The sequence below is a fragment of the Phaethon aethereus genome (genome assembly GCF_964289735.1).
Source record: "Phaethon aethereus genome assembly, chromosome: 1".
Taxonomy (NCBI): domain Eukaryota; kingdom Metazoa; phylum Chordata; class Aves; order Phaethontiformes; family Phaethontidae; genus Phaethon; species Phaethon aethereus.
The window spans coordinates 132,851,704-132,870,627 of NC_138575.1; positions in this window are offsets into that span (position 1 = coordinate 132,851,704).

Here is an 18,924-nt window from a genome sequence, read left to right on the forward strand (position 1 = left end):
CTACGTTTTCCTCTGACCAGGATGAGGAAAGGCAAGCGGTGACCACTGTATGTACAGCCTTTGCTGCCTGTAGAGCCTCTATGAGCCAATCGCTCAGCCGTCCCCCTTATCAGGGGTTCCGAACATGAGGATTTCACAATGTTGCTGAACAGATGTTTCAGCTATTCGAACGTATAGCTGTAAACCCTTTTCAATCAAAGCAGGACTGCTGACAACTTTACAAACACAAGACTGATGGAAGGTTTTCTTTTTTCCCCTTGTTCTTATTTAAAAAAACTAATTATGTGCTGACTAAAGTTTCCTCCTCCTAAGCCATTCTTGCTGCATCATTTGACTTCACCAGAAGAGATACCCACTCAGCGGACAAATCCGTTTTTAAAGCTTCCCAAGAGTTCTTAGAATATCATGTAGCATTTTATTTTGGGAATTTGGTATGTGACACTGTGTGCCAAAAATCACAGTCATGCAGCACAAAGCAATAATCAGCACAACCTACAGAACAGTGCTGCTTTAAAAACTAGAATATTTTTTTTTTCCAGGCAAGATATTTCAGTCCTTGCTGCTAAGCAATGAATCTTAGGAGATGATCCTATGCTTCCAAGTCAGGTACTACTATGAGCTTAGTGGAAAGTATCTATTTGGCACTTTAAGTTGGGTAAAGAAAAAAAAGCAGCCTTATTTATAGGGATTTCTCAGTTTCAGACTTGCATTTGATGATCCTCTCTGTAGATGGCAAGGTTTTCCCATTCATCAAGTAACAAAATTAATCATTTCAAGGTGAATTCTCCAAGCTGACTGTGACATTCAGCCCTCCGATGAGTTCTCACTTCCTCCAGAGCTGGACTCCCATGCAAAACATGCAGGGATGCGGCAGCACCTCATGCTCATGCTCCCAACAAGAGTTTATGTGTCTGAGTTACTTCTATGCAGATTTATGAGTTCTTCTCTCGGCCCCAACCCATCCTGATAAAACACTGCGCAAGCAGAGGGAAGAAAGGCATATGTCACAAGGTGCGTGTGATGGCAAATTTATCAGTTTGGAGTCTGAATGGTTTTTCCCTGTGAGCACCCGCACACAAGTTGTCCTGGATCCCAGATGGGCATAAAGGGAAAACCTACTCCGTCCACAAGAAGACTTAGACTTTGAAGGTCCTGAAACCCGTCACTCTTCAACCCCCTCTAAAGCCTGGTTTGCGTCCTGCAAACAAAACACCCTCATTTCTTATTCCTGTCCCTCTTTGCCAGCAAGCTCCAGGAGGGCACTCATCTCTGCTCAGCACACAGCAGAAAAAAAGCATTTGTTTCTTTTCACCTGCCTACTTGTCCCACATTTAACTCACAATTTTTGATATCCATCAGCTGAGGGAGAAGAGGGAAATGATGCCACGGAACCAGAGGCCCACATACCTCCCAGTACATGAGTTCCCATTCACATATGAATGACTCCATGGGTGTGAGCCAATCCCTGGCTATAAACAATCCTCAGCACAAGTCTGTTACTAGCGCAGGTTTGAGAAGGTATTTAAGTGATGTTCATGCTATTGAGTCTCCATATCAAAAATTACTAGGAGTCTCAAAGGTGCTGCCAAAAGGGTAGAGTGTTGACACAGAAAATGTAGGGACATGCTGTGATCTCAACACTTAATCAACTTTGTCCATAATCTGAACGCTGAGTAAATCTCAAAAAGGACCCTTTGACAAGCATTTGCTATTTGTTGCTTGATGGTTTTCCTTCTATGTCAGTATTTAACCACCAACAGTAAAAATGCTGAACAGTTATTAGACCTATTCATACTGTCCATCAGCTTTATATCCCCCCAACCAACATTAAATGATCACATCCCTACTCAAACTCCCCCATACTTCATACCTGTAAAGTTTTACTCCCTAGAGAAATACTAGCATGTACTGAATATCATGCTCTATTAGTGTTTTACTAGCAGCATTTTGCTTTCAAGGTATGATCTCTTTCTAGGACAATGTCAGGACAGAAACCAAGAACGGCTTTCAACAGTGCAAAGCAGCAACCATTTATTTCCTTTAGGAAAACTGTGGGGGGAAGAGGGAAATGGGAGATAGGGAAGCAGATCAGAGGGAGAGGCTGGACAATTCAGTCCCCTCTCCCAAACAGCCAAAGAGAAGGTGAGGGCTATGGGAACATGGAGATATCCCAAAAAGAACCAGCAAGCTCCAGCTACAGGACTCCTCTGGAGAGTCAGCCCCAAGCAACGCATGATCCTTCTGTCAAGAAAATCACAAATCAGCCTCCAGCAATAGAGTAACTTCTCTAAGTTTGGGTTTGTGGGCTTATTTACACTGTGGCATAGTATAAGTATCCTTCCCTCTGGCTGTAGAGCCTGGTTGTAGTCAGTAACTCATCTTGGTTTCTCCAACATGTACAGAACTATGAAATTAGGGCTAAAACAAACAGCTGCAGGCAACAGCTGCAGAGGTCCATTACTGGCAGTATTTGAAAAGGTGTACGGAGCACATGTGAATCAGCTTCTGATACTGCTGATCAGTAACAGACGTTTGTGGAATTTGACATACGTTTCTGAGGAGTGTGCTAGGATTTGGTTACCTTGTTCGTCATAACTCCAGCAGCTCTTTGGCAGGTACACAGTATATGGCCACGCTTGCTGCTGGAACTGCCAACAGCACTCCTGGCTATTGTAGCCTAATAAGACACTTAATAAGGCTGTGCAAAGACTCCGTCAAGCATTCATCAAACATTGAATAGACATAGGGGAAAAAAAAGTAATAATTAAATGTAACATGCTCTAAATCACTCTTCAGTCACTCAGAATTGCCTCTGACCAAGATCCCACTCAAACAATGGGATCACTTTGGCACTTAAAACAATGCCGGGACAACGCACAAACTTTTCCACCCAAACCCATATGCAAGAGCTGGCAAACTCTCTGGAACATGCTCCAGGCTAAACCACAGCAAGAGCGTCCCAGCTTCTAGAAAAAGTCTATCTACATATGTAAGCGCCTATGCATGCAAGCGCACGTACGCTTACAAACACAAGCACGTGCATATTACCTTGCTGTTTCGCAAGCAGATGCAATTCTGTCTTCCATCAATTATGCCAGTCAGGCAAGAGTGCTTGATCAGAGCTAAATCAATAGTACTATGTCAGCTGCTCCCCACATGACTTGGTTCAAGGAAGTTCCCTTTTCTCAAGGTTTGATTATTCAATAGACACACAAAACCTCACGTTTTGCCCAGTTTTTACTGGCAACAGTCAAAACCAGAATTTCATAGGTGTCATTGAACATCTGGAACCACAAAACAACCTAAGGAACACACGTTCAGCCTAAGCTTGTTGAAAGGCCTGCTGCAATGAGTCTGAGCACTGTAAAATGTTTTGTCCTCGTGGCACACATTAAAGACTTGCCCTATCTGGGAGGCAACTGACAGGTTACCTTAGAGCAATTAGTTGACAGAAGCAGCTCACAATCAAAGCATCACAGCTTTGACTATGCTCTATCAAGCATTTTTACCTTATGGTAAAAGGAAGATTATAGCCGCTACCACACTGTTGGAGGCAGAGGCACCAGATACAGCTTGAATAGCTTTAGCAGAAAAGCAGAGGTATATTCTGGCTTCACTGAAAGAGATTAATTAGCGCAGGTCAGAGTACAGGCCATATTCCATTTCATTTCAAGTATTGCATTATGGGGCGTTGAACTGTTTTTTCAAGCTATGCAGCTGTTGTAGCCAGAATTGGCCAACTGGGCTTTATGTACACACGATGTGCTTGAGAAAAACCCAACATGTTGCATTTGAAGACAGCTTGACCATTTGTCCTCAGATCTCTGAATCTTATAAATTATACTCTCTTGGCGACAAACTCCCCCAAATTTCTGTGCTGCAGCCAACAGCAACCACACTCTGGCACAAATCGGTCCTTTATTTCTTTCCAGCTGTATGTCACATGAATAACTCCATTGTTTTCCACTGGTACAGCCACATCACAGAAGGTCTCAGTGCAGCTGTGAGAATGTGGTTCATTAATTAAGAGCCAATACAGAGCCAATAGGCCTTGCAGGGCTCAGAACGTTGCTGGTGGCAAGCTTTTCCACTAACTATAACTGCAACTGTGGAGAGAACACTCTGCAAAGCAGAAAACTTTGTCATGCCAATACTTAATTCCCTGAATCAATTTTTTATTTTTGTATTCCAAGTAGGCTAAGCTATTCTCATTATTCCAAGATAAACTTGTGCCTGCTGCAGGAAACATTGCATTCTCTGACCAAAAGGTGCTTGTATCTAACCCAAAGAGCAGCTCGCTATGAACACCAACATCTGGGATGGTTAAAGTTAAACCACTCAAGTTTGGAAGATTTTTTAGAGATGCTTTTGAATGAAACAATGCATATGTTCTCAAGCAGAAAGAAGAACTGCTTTAGGTCTTCCAGCAATTTTTCTTCAAGAAGAAGATTAATTTATAGCTAAACAAAACACTACTTCTCCTGAAGGCCACATTCACACTCTAACACAAGTGTGTTTACATATAGACATCACATGTTTCTCATCTGTTATCCCGCTGTATAGTTCAAACCTGGACTCTGCGTGCAGTGTACATGCTGACACGGACTGTAGAAAAGCATGTTGGTTGGGAATTAAAAAATATGTAAAATACTCTGGAGTAACTTGGAGCAAATTTTTGGGTTTCATATGAGCTAATGGTGAACATAAGCTGAAAAAGCTCTGAAAAAGACATTGCTGTGAAATGTGGCATTTCCAATGGCCACAGCAGTAGGTGCAAGGGTATAGACAGGACACAACTATCTGTTGTTTCTTTAAAATATTGCATCAGGGCCACCACAGCTTTACCCACCTATTTTGTTCTGTCCAGCTGTTCACTTACAGCTGTCAAAGACTATTTATATGAACAGTGGAAGCAAGGAAACTTGGTTTCCAATTAACTTTTCTCATGGATGAATTTTTAGGTGTGTAATGAGACATATGTCATAGAACTGTAGAATCTTTGGGTTGGAAGGGACCTTTAGAGGTCATCTAGTCCAACCCCCCTGCAGTGAGCAGGGACATCTTCCACTGGATCAGGTTGCTCAGAGCCCCGTCCAGCCTGACCTTGAATGTTGCCAGGGATGGGGCATCTACCACCTCTCTGGGCAACCTGTGCCAGTGTTTCACCACCCTCATTGGGAAACATTTCTTCCTTACATCTAGTCTAAATCCACCCTTTTTTAGTTTAAAACCATTACCCCTGGTCCTATCACTACAGGCCCTGCTAAAAAGTCTGTCCCCATATTTCTTATAAGCCCCCTTTAAGTACTGGCAGGCTGCAATAAGGTCTCCCTGGAGCCTTCTCTTCTCCAGGCTGAACAACCTCAACTGTCTCATCCCGTCCTCACAGGAGAGGTGTTCCATCCCTCGGATCGTTTTTGTGGTCCTCCTCTGGACCCGCTCCAACAGGTCCATGTCCATATGTTGGGGGCCTGGATGCAGGACTCCAGGTGGGGTCTCACCAGAGGAGAGTAGAGGGGCAACCTCAACCTGCTGGCCATGCTGCTTTGGATGCAGCCCAGGACACGGTTGGCCTTCTGGGCTGCGAGCACACATTGCCGGCTCATGTCCAGCATTTCACCCACCAGAACCCCCAAGTCCTTCTCAGCAGGGCTGCCCTCGATCTCTTCATCTCCCAGCCTGTACTGACACCAGAGGTTGCCCCGACCCAGGTGCAGGACCCTGCACTTGGCCTTGTTGAACCTCATGAGGTTCACATGGGCCCATTCCTCGAGCTTGTCCAGGTCCCTCTGGATGGCATCCCATCCCTCAGGCATATCAACCGCACCACTCAGCTTGGTGTCATCTGCAAACTTGCTGAGGGTGCACTTGATCCCACTATCTATGTCATTGATGAAGATATTAAACAATACTGGACCCCTGAGGGACACCACTCCTCACCAATCTCCATCTGGACATTGAACAATTGATCACTACCCTCTGGATGCGACCATCCAGCCAGTTCCTCATCCACCCAACAGTCCACCCACCAAATCCATACATCTCCATTTTAGAGAGAAGGATGCTGGGGGGGACCATATCAAAGGCCTTACAGAAGTCCAGATAGATGACATCAGCAGCTCTTCCCTTGTCCACTGATGTGGTCACTCCATCATAGAAGGCCACAAGGTTGGTCAGGCAGGACTTGCCCTTAGTGAAGCCATGCTGGCTGTCTCTAATCACTTCACTGTCCTCCATGTACCTTAGCGTAGCTTCTAGGAAGATCTGTTCCATGATCTTCCCTGGCACAGAGGTGAGGTTGACACGTAGGTAGTTCCCAGGGTTCTCCTTTTGACCCTTTTTAAAAAAGGGTGCAATGTTTCCCTTTTTCCAGTCTCCAGGGACTTCACCTGACTGCCAGGACTTTTCAGAGATCATGGAGAGTGGCTTGGCAACTACATCAGCCAATTCCCTCAGGACTCTGGGATGCATGTCATCAGGTCCCATAGACTTGTGCATGTTCAGCTTCCTCAGGTGGTCATGAACCTGATCTTCTCTTACAGTGGGAGCGACTTTGCTCCTCCAGTCCCCGTCTTGCAGTCCATCCCCTCAAGAGGTGGGGAAGAATGGATGATGGAGTCCATTCCTGGAGAGGGGGAGGAGACACTGCCAGTGAAGACTGAGGAAAATAAGTTGTTGAGTACCTCAGCCTTCTCACCTGTTGTTGCCAGTTTGCCAGTCTTGCTCATCAAGGGGGGTACGCTTTCTTTGACCTTCCTTTTCTAGCTAACATACCTATAGAAGCCCTCATTATTATTCTTTGCATCCCTTGCCAAGTTCAGCTCCAGCCACGCCTTGGCCTTCCTGACCCCATCCCTACACAACCGGGCAGCATCCCTGTACTCATCCCAGGATACCTGTCCCTGCTTCCATTGCCTGTGCATTTCCTTCTTGCCCTTTAGTTTGCCCATCATGTCTCCATTCAGCCATGTTGGCCTCTTGCCTTTCTTTCCTGATTTCTTACACCTGGGGATCAAGAGCTCTTGTACTTTGTGGAGTGTCCTTAAAGATCTGCCAGCTCTGTTCTGCTCCCTTGTCCCTGAGGGCAGTTTTCTAGGGGGTCCTATTGACCAAGTCCTTGAAGAGCTAGAAGTTTGCTTTCCTAAAATTCAGGGTCATGACTTTACCCTTTGCTTGCCCCCTATCCCTCAGTACTACAAACTCCACCAGTGCGTGATCACTGCAGCCCAGGCTGCCTCCAATCGTGACATCACCAATTAACTCACATGCATGGGTGACCAACAGGTCCAGTATGGCATCCACTCTGGTAGGGCTGTCTATTACCTGGCATAGGAAGTTACCCTCCATGCACTCCAGGAGTCTCCTGGATTGCCTACGGCTCGCCGTGCTACTTTTCCAGCAGATCTCAGGGTGGCTGAAGCCCCCCAGCCAGACAAGAGCCTGCAAGCATGATATCTCCTGTAGCTGGAGTAAGAAGGCTTCCTCAATAGAATCCTCTTGATCAGGGGGCCTGTAGTAGACGCCAAGCGTAAGGTTCCCTTTGTTGCCTTGGTCCCTGATTCTTACCCATAAGCTTTCAACTGGCTCGTGGCTATTCCTCAGAGGCAGCTCTTCACACTCTATCGAGTTCTTGATGTAGAGGGTAACGCCTCCACCCTTCCTTCCTCACCTGTCCCTTCTGAACAGCCTGTAGCCATCGATAGCCACACTCCAGTCATAGGATTCATCCCACCAAGTTTCAGTAATGGCAACGAGGTCATAGCTTTCTAGCAGCACAGTGGCTTCCAACTCCTCCTGTTTGTTGCCCATGCTGTGTGCAGTAGTGCAGAGGCACTTCAGCTGGGCTGTTGGCCGTGTCACCCTCTTAGAGGAACTCCCTTTAGTTCCTTTGAGATCTTTTGCAGGTGCTGAGGGGCCTCGCTAGCACCCCAACCCTCTAACTTTGATGCGTCATCCCACAGCTTGTCATGGGTGAGCCTGATTATCCCCCTCCCGTTTCGAGTCTAGTTTAAAGCCCTGACAATGAGCCCCACTAGCTTGTGGGCAAAGATCCTCTTCACCCTTACAGAAAGGTTAAAGCCATCTGATGCCAGCAAGCCAGGTGCCATGTAGGCCACCCCATTATCAAAAATCCCATAATTGTCGCGGTGGCACCAGTCACAGAGCCATGTATTAATAGACTGGACCTATCTGTTTCTTGCTATGTAGCTGCCCACAACTGGAAGGAGGGAGGAAAAAGTAACCTGTGCTCCAGATTCCCTTACCAACCATCCCAAGGCCCTGAAGTCTCTTTTGATAACCTTTGGACTATGAGTTACAGCTTCATCACCACCCCCATGGAAGAGCAGTAGTGGGCAATAGTCCGAGGGCTGCACCAGGCTAGGAAGTTTCCTAGTGATGTCCTTAACCCAGGCCCCAGGGAGGCAGCAGACTTCCCTAACAGAAGGGTCTGTCCAGCATATCAGACCTTCAGGTCCCCTCAGAAGGGAGTTGCCTACAACTATAACCTGTCTATTCTTCCTCATAGGGGTGGTCATGATGCAGGGGGTTAGGCCTTTCTGACCTTGGCAGCACCTCCGGTGTAGCTGGACTGTTGTCCGCTTCATCCATGGACTGTCCTTCCACATCCAGATCCACACACCTGTTGCACAGAGGCACCTGGGGAGGCGAGGTGGGCGAGGGGGTTCGCCTGACACCCCAAGCATGGACCTGCCTCCATTCGCTCCTTCCCTTGAAGCTACTGCCTTCAGCCTGGCAGGGGAGGATATAGGATCCCCTTGATCTTGTTTTTTTTTCTGGTGGCTGTTCCTGCTTCTGTCTCAGGGAGGGCAGAGGATGGTTCCTTGAATCGATCCCTTTCTCCGTCACCTCGATGCTCCTTCACCTTTCTACCTCCTCTGGCAGCTCTGCCACCAGGCTGAGGAGATCATCCACCTGCCCACACCTCACTCACACAGCTGCTCTCCCCGCTGCCCTCGGTTACCAGTTGGGAGGCTCTGGCACTCCCTGCGGCCTGAGACCCCGATGGCTGCATGTTTCCCCGGGAGCTGTCTGGGTTGCCACATCCATTCTGACGAGTGCAGAGGACATGGCTTTCCGCCGGGTGGCTACCATAGCTGAGCTCCTCCTGAGCGGGAGACGACCACCAACTGAACTCACCTCGTGAGCTGGTGGGCCCACTACGCCCTCCCTGCGCGCCCTTCCGCGCGAACTGCCAGGCCACACTCTTGATGCTGGCGCTCCCCAGGCTGCTTTTCTGTAGGCGTGGGGGTGGGCGGCCATTGCTCTGGCAAGGCCCAGGCCTCACCAGTATCTCCATTGAGAGCTGCCGGCACCTGGCGGGTCTCTCCGCTGCCCTGGAGTCTCCCAGCCTCATGAAACCCGTGAGCCATGACCTGCCACTCTGCTGTGCATCGGGCCGGCTCCAGAGCAGCTCCTCTTGGTGACTGACCGACTAACCTAATATTCACCAACGTTTGAAATCAAGAGGAGGAGAACCATCAGACCCACACATGGCTGCTCTCAGCATCTACCAAGAAGATCTCCCTACTGTGCCCTCCACTCAGAGAAGCATGGCTACCTCTGCAAAAGCAATGGCTCCTGCTTACTCTCACATTTGGACCTCCAAAGGTAAAAGAGGGCAGATCCAGACTAGATCTAAGGAAGAAATGTTTTCCAGTGAGGGTTGTGAAACCCTGGCACAGGTTGCCCAGAGAGGTGGTAGATGCCCCATCCCTGGCAACATTCAAGGTCAGGTTGACGGGGCTCTGAGAAACCTGACCTAGTTGAAGATGTCCCTGCTCACTGCAGGGGGTTTGGACTAGATGGCCTTTACAGGTCTTTCCAACCCAAAGATTCTATGATTAGCATAGCAGCACAAATCTATCTTCAGAAGCAGCAGAGCTCAGACACAGCTGAAGCCATGAGCAGAGCAATTGGTCCACAAAAGCACCACTGAACAGGTAACTGGGGCACCCTGACACTGTGAGAGGGTATCTGCTCACTTGCTTGTGCTCACCTTTGCGGAAAACCTGAAGAAGTGGACCAAAAACTCCTCCACATGCTTTAGTAGAGCTCAGCAGTCCCATAAGGTACCAGCTCTGGTGAAAACTCTTCTGCACAAAGGCCATTCGGTAACATCCCTCTGCATGATGGATTCTCCTGTGCCTACCAGGAGTATATATACTCACACTAAACCTTTCGTAGCAGAAACAAGAGACCTTTCCACCCGGGCAAAAAGTTGTCAGAACTTAGTATCTCGGAGCCCAAATCCCCTCTGTCAAATTTGGTTGAAGTTGGCTGACAAGGCCCAGAATTACTGAGTGAGGCTGGGCAGGAGAGAGAGGGGGGGACAGAGCTTGGGAAACTGTATAACCTCTGGCTAGCTTAAAAAAAAAAAACCCAAAACAACCTGCTTTTCCAGGGTATTGCTACAGCCAGCTCGGGATCTTCCTGAAGTTGGGTAAAATGCCTTACAATAGAACTAAGTGGATTCATTTTCTTCTCCCTTATCTCAAAATGAGATTACAATTAACTTTGCACACAGTTAGAAGCTCGAAAAATCCCACATTAAATAATATGTCCTATATTATTTAACACCCCGCGACAACATGAGACTGCACCTCTTGTTCAGCAGAGGTATTTCTAGATATCGTCTGTTCTTGTTCCAGTCTTGGTACAACTCCAGTGATTATGCCCATGTCTAATGATGACATACAGCAGTCTCTCAGTAGGGTTTGAAAGCATTTGGTCATCAAATTCTCAAGAAAGAGGAGGCCAGAATCACTTCAGGTTGAAACCACAGCATGAGGCCCCATGGGGCAGAACCAGCAAGACCAAACATTTGATTTCCTGGAGCCACAGAATCTTCACGAATCAAAGAGTTAGGCACTAAATATAATTATCTTTACAAACCAAATTGCTATGTCTCTGACAGCCCTTCCCTAAAGTTTCCAACATCTCTATTTAAAATAAAGCTTTGTGTGTGGTGGTTGGGTTTTTTTTCCCCTATTGACACAAGAATATAAACCACACAGATTTGTCACTGCCTTACATTTTTATGGATTTATATCCAAGCCTGATTAAAAACAAAACAAAATTTTGAGTAAAACTTGTGGACAATCACATGGACTATTTGCTGTACCCCTATATATTTCTCAAAGTCAGTGCTTCAGATTTTGACTGAATTTGAAAGAAGCGTACTAGCTTCAAGCTTATTGCAAGGCTTGGCTAGTGGATTTATCTAGGATCAAAGAAAAACATAGTGATTTTCTTCTTTTGTAATTTATCTGCATAAACTGGAGCAGGAAAGTAGGTGTTCTGGATTACTTGGTTTCAATTTCTAGTATGACAAAAAATTTGCATGAGAAGAGCACAAACCTGAAAAGGGCTTAAGCAAAAATGTCAAACATCATTTCTGCTCTGAGCAGAATAATTTAAGAAAAACACTCACACCTCTGTTTGTAAAAGGCAAAAACAGAATAGAAACTTAGCAATAAAGTTAAAACAGCATTAGAAAAGGTAGGATCCTCATAAGGTGATCCAAAGACCCAGAGATGGCACAGTGCTGAAGAAACCTATGATTTTGCCACCTTAGCCATTACAGGCCAAAATAAGTATAAACGGAACAATGAAAATTTCAAGGGAAGCTCTGACAAAGAAAGGTGCGAGTCTGCAGCTGCTGAGAAGCTGCAGGATGAGAAAGGCAGTGGCAATAGTGTCACTGTCTGTAACTACCCCTGAGGAAAAAATGAAAGGCAAAATAGTCATCAGAATGAGGATTTCTATACCGAGCTTTGTGACAAATGCATCCAAACTACTTGTTAGATATCAAAAGCTGGATCACTATGTGGTATTGCTCCCAATACACTTGCCAGAACCTGAGAACAAGTAGCCGGACTAGGTACCCTCTGATGAAAATGCCTCAGTGTGGCTCTAACTAGCTACTCTTAAGATATCTAAATAACCGTGCAATGAAATTAGCAATACTGTTAGTGAAGCTAATCATGACAACAAAACCAGTCATGATCAAGCATGCTTACAGGGAAGGAAAATCATGTTGACCAAAACTAAATCATTTTCTAAAGCTGGCAGAAAGATCACACTCTTCTGAAGAAGTTTCCTTAGCTTCTTCAATATGCACTTCTCAGGCAAACGACAGAATCTTCATCCACTAAGAGAGACTGATGAATTCACAGATCTTTAAGTATGCTATTTCTACTCATAGTTCTTTAAAATTACTGCAAACATGATCAGTCTCTCCCTGGGTTGGACTGGTTGACTGAAATGGGAGATTCATTACCCAGTTTTACAACAATACTCAAGTCAAACTGTCATGAAGATTACGCTTTTAATAAAAAGCGATTGTCATGATAAGTGTCCTGCAATTTGGACCATGAACAGAAATCAGGTTGGCCAGAACATACTCATAGCATCTGCTTTAACTAGGCAAAACTCTACAGCCAGGCAGTAAGTTTCTAAAAATGAACTAGGAGTATCATGGCCTTTGAAGCAGCAATGAATGAGAGAAAATAAGAGCCTGTACAGGCATACTCCATCTCCCGAACCCAGAAAGAAAGCACTCCCGCCCAGACTACACCTCTGCTAAGACATACAAGAGAAATTCCTACTGGCTTCCCAAATGTGACTTGACTCCTCACGTGGGCACAACCCGCACCCACATTCAGGGCAGCCCAGGACAGAACAACACTGACATGAGACCTTGATGAGAATTGCAGTGTGTTAGGGGCAACAGAGAGATCAGGATCCCGGGCCATGCTGCAGCCAGCCAGGATGTGGTCATGCAGCCCAGGCTATCAGTTATTTTAAGTGAAAAACCTCAATTTCCTTGCAGGTCTTTCTTACACCTCCTAGAGCCTAAGATCTGCTCCTCTTACATAGGCACCTCCCAGCTGTATCTGGTACCAAATCTTACTCCAGAAGTTGTCTGACAAAATGCAGTGCCATGTTCCAGCTTTCCACTCAGCTGTGCTAGAGTTAATTCATACCCTTTGCAGTCACTACTCATGCCTCTCAGAGCACTGGAACAGGTTATCAGGAATGATGCAAACACAGCTCATTTCATTCTGGGTCAATCAGATAAACTCACAGTCCCATCCAAGCTTTCATACTGTGATGCTGTGACTGCATTTTCTTAGGGCATGGCAGGCTTTGCCTTTGGAAAACATGCTCTTAAGAGGAATCACGTGCTTTCAACTTCATTTCATAAAATTGTTTCTGGCTTGCTGTTTTTATTTTAACCATCTATTTTTCTTCACTATATCTGGGGATATGAGCAACTATAAAGCACTATTTTTAAGTTACATAGAATACTGAATGTGTCCGCTGTTACATGAATCTGGAAGCTCTATAAAACATTTAAAGCTATTAAAATGTATTTTGACTAGCATGACATAAAATGTATTTTAGTGTGTCTGAAGTTCAGATGTATTTGAGTATCATTTCTTCACAACTGAATGCTCGAAAAGGGCCAGATTTCTGCCACTCACCAAAAAAATGATTCACCTGCTGCCACCAGGCAGCCAAGCAGGTCCCAAGCAAGATCCAGACCTAGCCCATGTTCTTCTCCTCTCCCGAGTGACACACACTCAGTACAGAGAAGCACTTCTGCTAGATGAAGAAAATCACCTTGGAGTGCTTCACTGTGGCCCACGGCTTCCTTCCAGATGTAGCTTACCGAGCAGCTGCTTACATTTGTAATAACTTATAATAGTGCTCCTTCTGCATGTGGATCTAAAACAATGTTGCCCATTCTGCTTGTAGTGAAAATAAAATAATAGGTCTTGCATTTCTTTGTTTTTAAAGAACATTGCAAAGTAGATCAACATCCACGAAGTTCATGTTGCATGAAATGGGTGCTGCCCACGTATTCTTTAAAACAAACCCCTTGCAAGAAAGAGCATCTAAAACTTGAGTGGCATTATCATCATTTCTAATCTAACCTCAGAAAACAGAACAAAATCCATCTGTTTACTTGAAATGAACCAGGAGAGTTAAATTACTAGCATAAAACCAAATTATTTAAAAGTTTTCAAGGTACAAATGGCAACAAGCAATTGAAAAATAACACACACCCCTACAAAAGCTACATGCAGAGTATCAACACAGATAAAGCTCTTAATTTCCAGTAGTTCAAAGTGGCACATGGTTTCTGCTGATCACCTTTTAGCCGCTCCCAAAATTTCAAACTATTTGAAACTTCTGGATGACTGAAAGCGTAGAATAATAGACTATCTCAAGTTGGAAAGGAGCCATAAATGGTTCAGTAGATGTGATTAGGAAAAACAGTAACAAGAAAAAAACCCTAAGGTGTAATCCCCTTAACAATTCTTCCCTTATCTTTCTAAAGCGTGTATAAACTATGATGCTACAGCCTTTACTTTGAAGATTTTTCCCTTAACCCACACCTTTCTCTGACCTGCTCCCTTCCATCACCGGTTCCCATACCTGCACACCACTTGAGTCTGCCAGCACAACTGCTTGTTTGGCAACACAATGAACCAGGCAGGTTCCATTTTAAACACAGATTGCTTTTTCATCCATTCATTTCAGCAGTGTAGCTGAAGTGAGATCAGTTCCCCATCTTCCTTTAATGTTTCTGCTGGCTTTATTTTTAACCTAATCAGTTTGCCACATGGTCACAGGAGAGTTGCAACCCTCACAGCAGAGGAGCTAATGCAGGGTGAGAAGAGGTGGGAGTGTAGAGAAGGTAGCTGGGACCATTTGCATGGCATAGCTACCATAAGAAACGCCTTAACAGCAACACCTTCACGCAAGCTGTAGTGTTGAGGAAACTGGGTTGAGCAGATTTTAGAAAATACTCCGTTCAGTCAAAAAAGCATAAAATATTTTTGATCTTTGAGAAGTTATGGCTAATTAAACTTTCATTCATCTCTGCATATTCATGTGCATTTGCAGCACATCTAGAAATAGAAGTTCAGAGACACAGGGGACAAGGGGGGCTATACCTTCTAGTCTCAGCAAACTTGGTAGTTAGATCCATCTTGTGAGCAAGCTCTTGCAACAGCTCTTGCATGACCCATAGAGTAAAGACATATGCTACAGAAGGCTTTGGCAGCAGTTCAACTCTTTGGTTGTTCTCTTGAGCAAGATCTAATCTCATTATTATGGACAAAACTTCCATAAGTTGTCAATATTTTTGTGCGTCCAGGCTAAGCAGCCAGAAACAAAAGTGATTGGGACTCTCATTTTAATGCGGCTGTCTCTTAAGACCTCTACTTACCTTGAAGAGCACTGAATTCCTCTCTTGCTTTGTTTATTGTCTTCACAGTCACTCACATTTAAAGTATCACCATTTCTTATTTTTTCTTTAGGTTGAAGGTGTTCCAGGAAGGCATTCCCGCAGCTTGCACATGGTCCCCCAGAAGAATCTGGTGACCAATGCCCACTGTCTCACTCATCCCCTACCAACAGGGAACCCATACACAGGCTGTGGGTTGCAGACTTTCGTGGTGAAAACAGTGGTCTATACAGAGCCACCAGTCTCATTTTTGTCCCTCTACTTGTCCTGCAGCTCTGTCTCCCATGTCTCCAGTGCAATTCACCTGGCACTCCTAGGAGGGAGGCTTCTGGGTGAGCACTGCACCTCACATGTGAGTTGGCCCAACACATCCAGTGCTCCTGGACTCCTCTGGTCTTACTGCCCAGGTGCAAACAGTGTCCACAGCAAGCCTGCCACTCAACACAGCAAAAGGTTTTTGATAGAAAAAGGGCCCAGATGCATGCACACACGTTGGGGATACACAAACACTGTGACTTCCCATTCTACATGCTGGTAGCTTTGGATTGTACTTGGAGGCAAGCTCTCCCCATCTCACATTTGGTCTGGGCTCTACACTGGCTGCAAGACACCTCTATGTTAAGGCAGGCTAATTTTTGCCAGAACGGGTATAGATCAAAGGAGGTGCTGGAATGTGACACTATGTGGTGGGTGGCTAGATGCTGAGTGCCCACCAAAGCCGCTCTACCACTCCCCTTCTCAGCTGGACAGGGGAGAGAAAGTATAAGGAGAAACTTGTAGGTCGAGACAAGGACAGGGAGAGATCAGTCAGCAATTACTGTCACAGGCAAAACAGACTCTACTTGGAAAAACTGGTTTAATTTGTTACCAATCAAATCAGAGCACAGTAGCAAGAAATAAAACCAAATCTTAAAAACATCTTTCCCCCACCCCTCCCTTCTTGAGCCTCCCTTCTGGGCTCAACTTCAGTATGAAATTCTCTACCTCCTCCCCCTGAGGAGCACAGGGGGATGGGGAACAGGGGTTGCAGTCAGTTCATCACAGGTGGATTCTGCCACTCCTTCCTCCCCAGGGGGAAGACTCCTCACGCTCTTCCCCTGCTCCAGCATGGGGTCCCTCCCACGGGAGACAGTCCTCCCATCAACTTCTCCAACATGAGTGTCTGCCATGGGGTGCCGTTCTTCACACACTGCTCCAGTCTGGGTCCCTTCCACGGGGTGCCATCCTGCAGGAACAGACTGCTCCAGCGTGGTTCCCCCACAGGGTCACAAGTCCTGACAGCAAACCTGCTCTAGCCTGGGCTCCTCTCCCCAAGGGGCCACAGCTTCTGCCAGGAGCCTGCTCCAGCGTGGGCTTCCCATGGGGGTCACAGCCTCCTTTGGGCATCCCCCTGCTCCAGCGTGGGGTCCTCCCTGGGCTGCAGGTGGAGATCTGCTCCAGCATGGAGCTCCATGGGCTGCAGGGGCACAGCCGGCCTCACCATGGGCTTCCCCAGGGGCTGCCAGGGAATCTCTGCTCCAGCACCTGGAGCACCTCCTGCTGCTCTGAGCTGGGGGTCTGCAGAGTTCATGCTCTCAGATATCTCACTCCTCTCTCCATCTGCAATTGCTGTTGCTATTTTTCCCCCCCTTCTTAAATCTGTTGCCCCAGAGATGCTCCCACCATCGCTGATGGGCTTGGCCTTGGCCAGTGGCGGGTCTGTCTCGGAGTCGGCTGCACTGGCTCTAGCTGCATAGGGGAAGCTTCTAGCAGCTTCTCACAGAAGCCATCCCTGCAGCCCCCACTACCAAACCCTTGCCACGCAAACCCGATACATACCATCTGACGTTTTGCACTATTAGACATGCAAGTGACAGCCTGGACAGTTTCGATGCAAAACCCAATGTATGTGATAGGATGAGCCAGTGGTTTGGTATCTGCAAGTGCACTGCAGTCCACCACCTGCTAGCCCCACTTCCCATGCACTGTAACGTTTTGGGCTAGCTTGGGTCAGCCTTCTGCTTTTGAGCTACCTTCAGCAGTTCCTAGCTCACACCCCATACAGTATCTGGGCCGCATAATGAAAACACAGCATGCCACCTATGTATCAAGACCATCAGGTCTCAGGTGATGTAGATGACTTCCCTGAGCTCACTTTGTACCTGCAAAGATAAACAACCAGCATGAGACAGACCTAAGTATGGCAAGTGTGCCCAAAGCTCAAGGCCAGCAAGTCAACAGCCGTTGTTGTTGCTGGTGGCAACAGTATCTGCTGGACGCAGCTCTGGAACAGCGGAGAACACACAGGTTAGCTACATGACTATAAGCTACCCATACTCCACGTTTTTGGTGTAACTTAACTCCATTCATGTGTCAGCATGTAGAGGTCAGAGAGATTGTCTTTGCTTTCCTTAGCACTCCCTAATACCTTCTGCAGTCCTGGGCACGCTCAACCCTTTCTTCATTTCATAGAGCCAGAGGTGTGGCATCTGATCCCAGCCACCACAGAGGTGAAGGCAAACAGGGCTTCATAAAGTAGAAAGTCAAGATCCCAAAGAAGACGACTTGAAGTGCATCTCAACTATAACTTCTTAAGGGACATGGCTGTCTCAAAACCAACCCCAGAAATTGTGAGCAGGTATCTTCCCTTTCCCTAGCATGTAACTATTACATATACGGTAAGAATTTTACCATGGTAGTAGAAACTTTACTACATTGCAAGGTGAAAATTTCAAAAAGGGTGCTATCCTTTGTAAAAATAGAAGTCAATGCATGTTCCTTTAATTATTCTGTGAGTCTTCACTGGGGTTTTAAACAATGAACTGTCAAAAACTTGTTGCCTGAAAAAAACCCTCATTTTCAGTTATCCCTCCACCCAAAGTAACTAACCAGTGGTTATAAAACACCACTGAAAACACCTACATGTTACAAGAGATGCCAATTATTAGGAATTAATTTCCCCAGGATGTCCCAGTGTGACGCTTAAGAGCAGAATTTGGACAAAGCATGGAATAAAATAATTTTTTAAAGAAGCAAAAACATCAGTTTTGATAATTAACTAAAGTTAAATAGGGAAGTGTTAACTTTCTGACAACATTAGCAGTTAACAGAACAAAAAAAAACCTTCACATAACTGTTTACACTCACCTTTGTTAGTCTCATCTACTACAACTAAAACTCCATTGCTGCTTATCTTTGTGTAGACAAAGGCTACTCACACTAAGATGTTTCCATTATACATCAATAAAATACTTTCGTCTTTGGGTCTTTCAAAGTTTAAGTCATACTAATAGTGCTGCACAGGCAATATGGAACAAATGTGTTGTGCATTCATCACTGAGGTCATGAAACTTATTATCCCCTCAAGTAAGATATAATGATGTTGTCATGGCACTTTGAAGTCAGATGAAAAACCCTATAGTGGCTGTAGCAGTACTTCTTTTTTGTTTTGTTTTCATACATTTGCCAGTTCTGATTGGTTTTCCCAATTCCACAAGCTGAAGAGAGCACAGATGCCACTGGTATGCTTCTGCCTTCCACCCCTCCATGCTCAGTTACAACCCATGACACAGGTAAGTCCCACAGTTCCCTTTCCTTTGGGCACAGGAGTACTTGTCATCATACTTCCAATTATGAAGTGCATTTCACCCTCTTCTTCCTTCCTT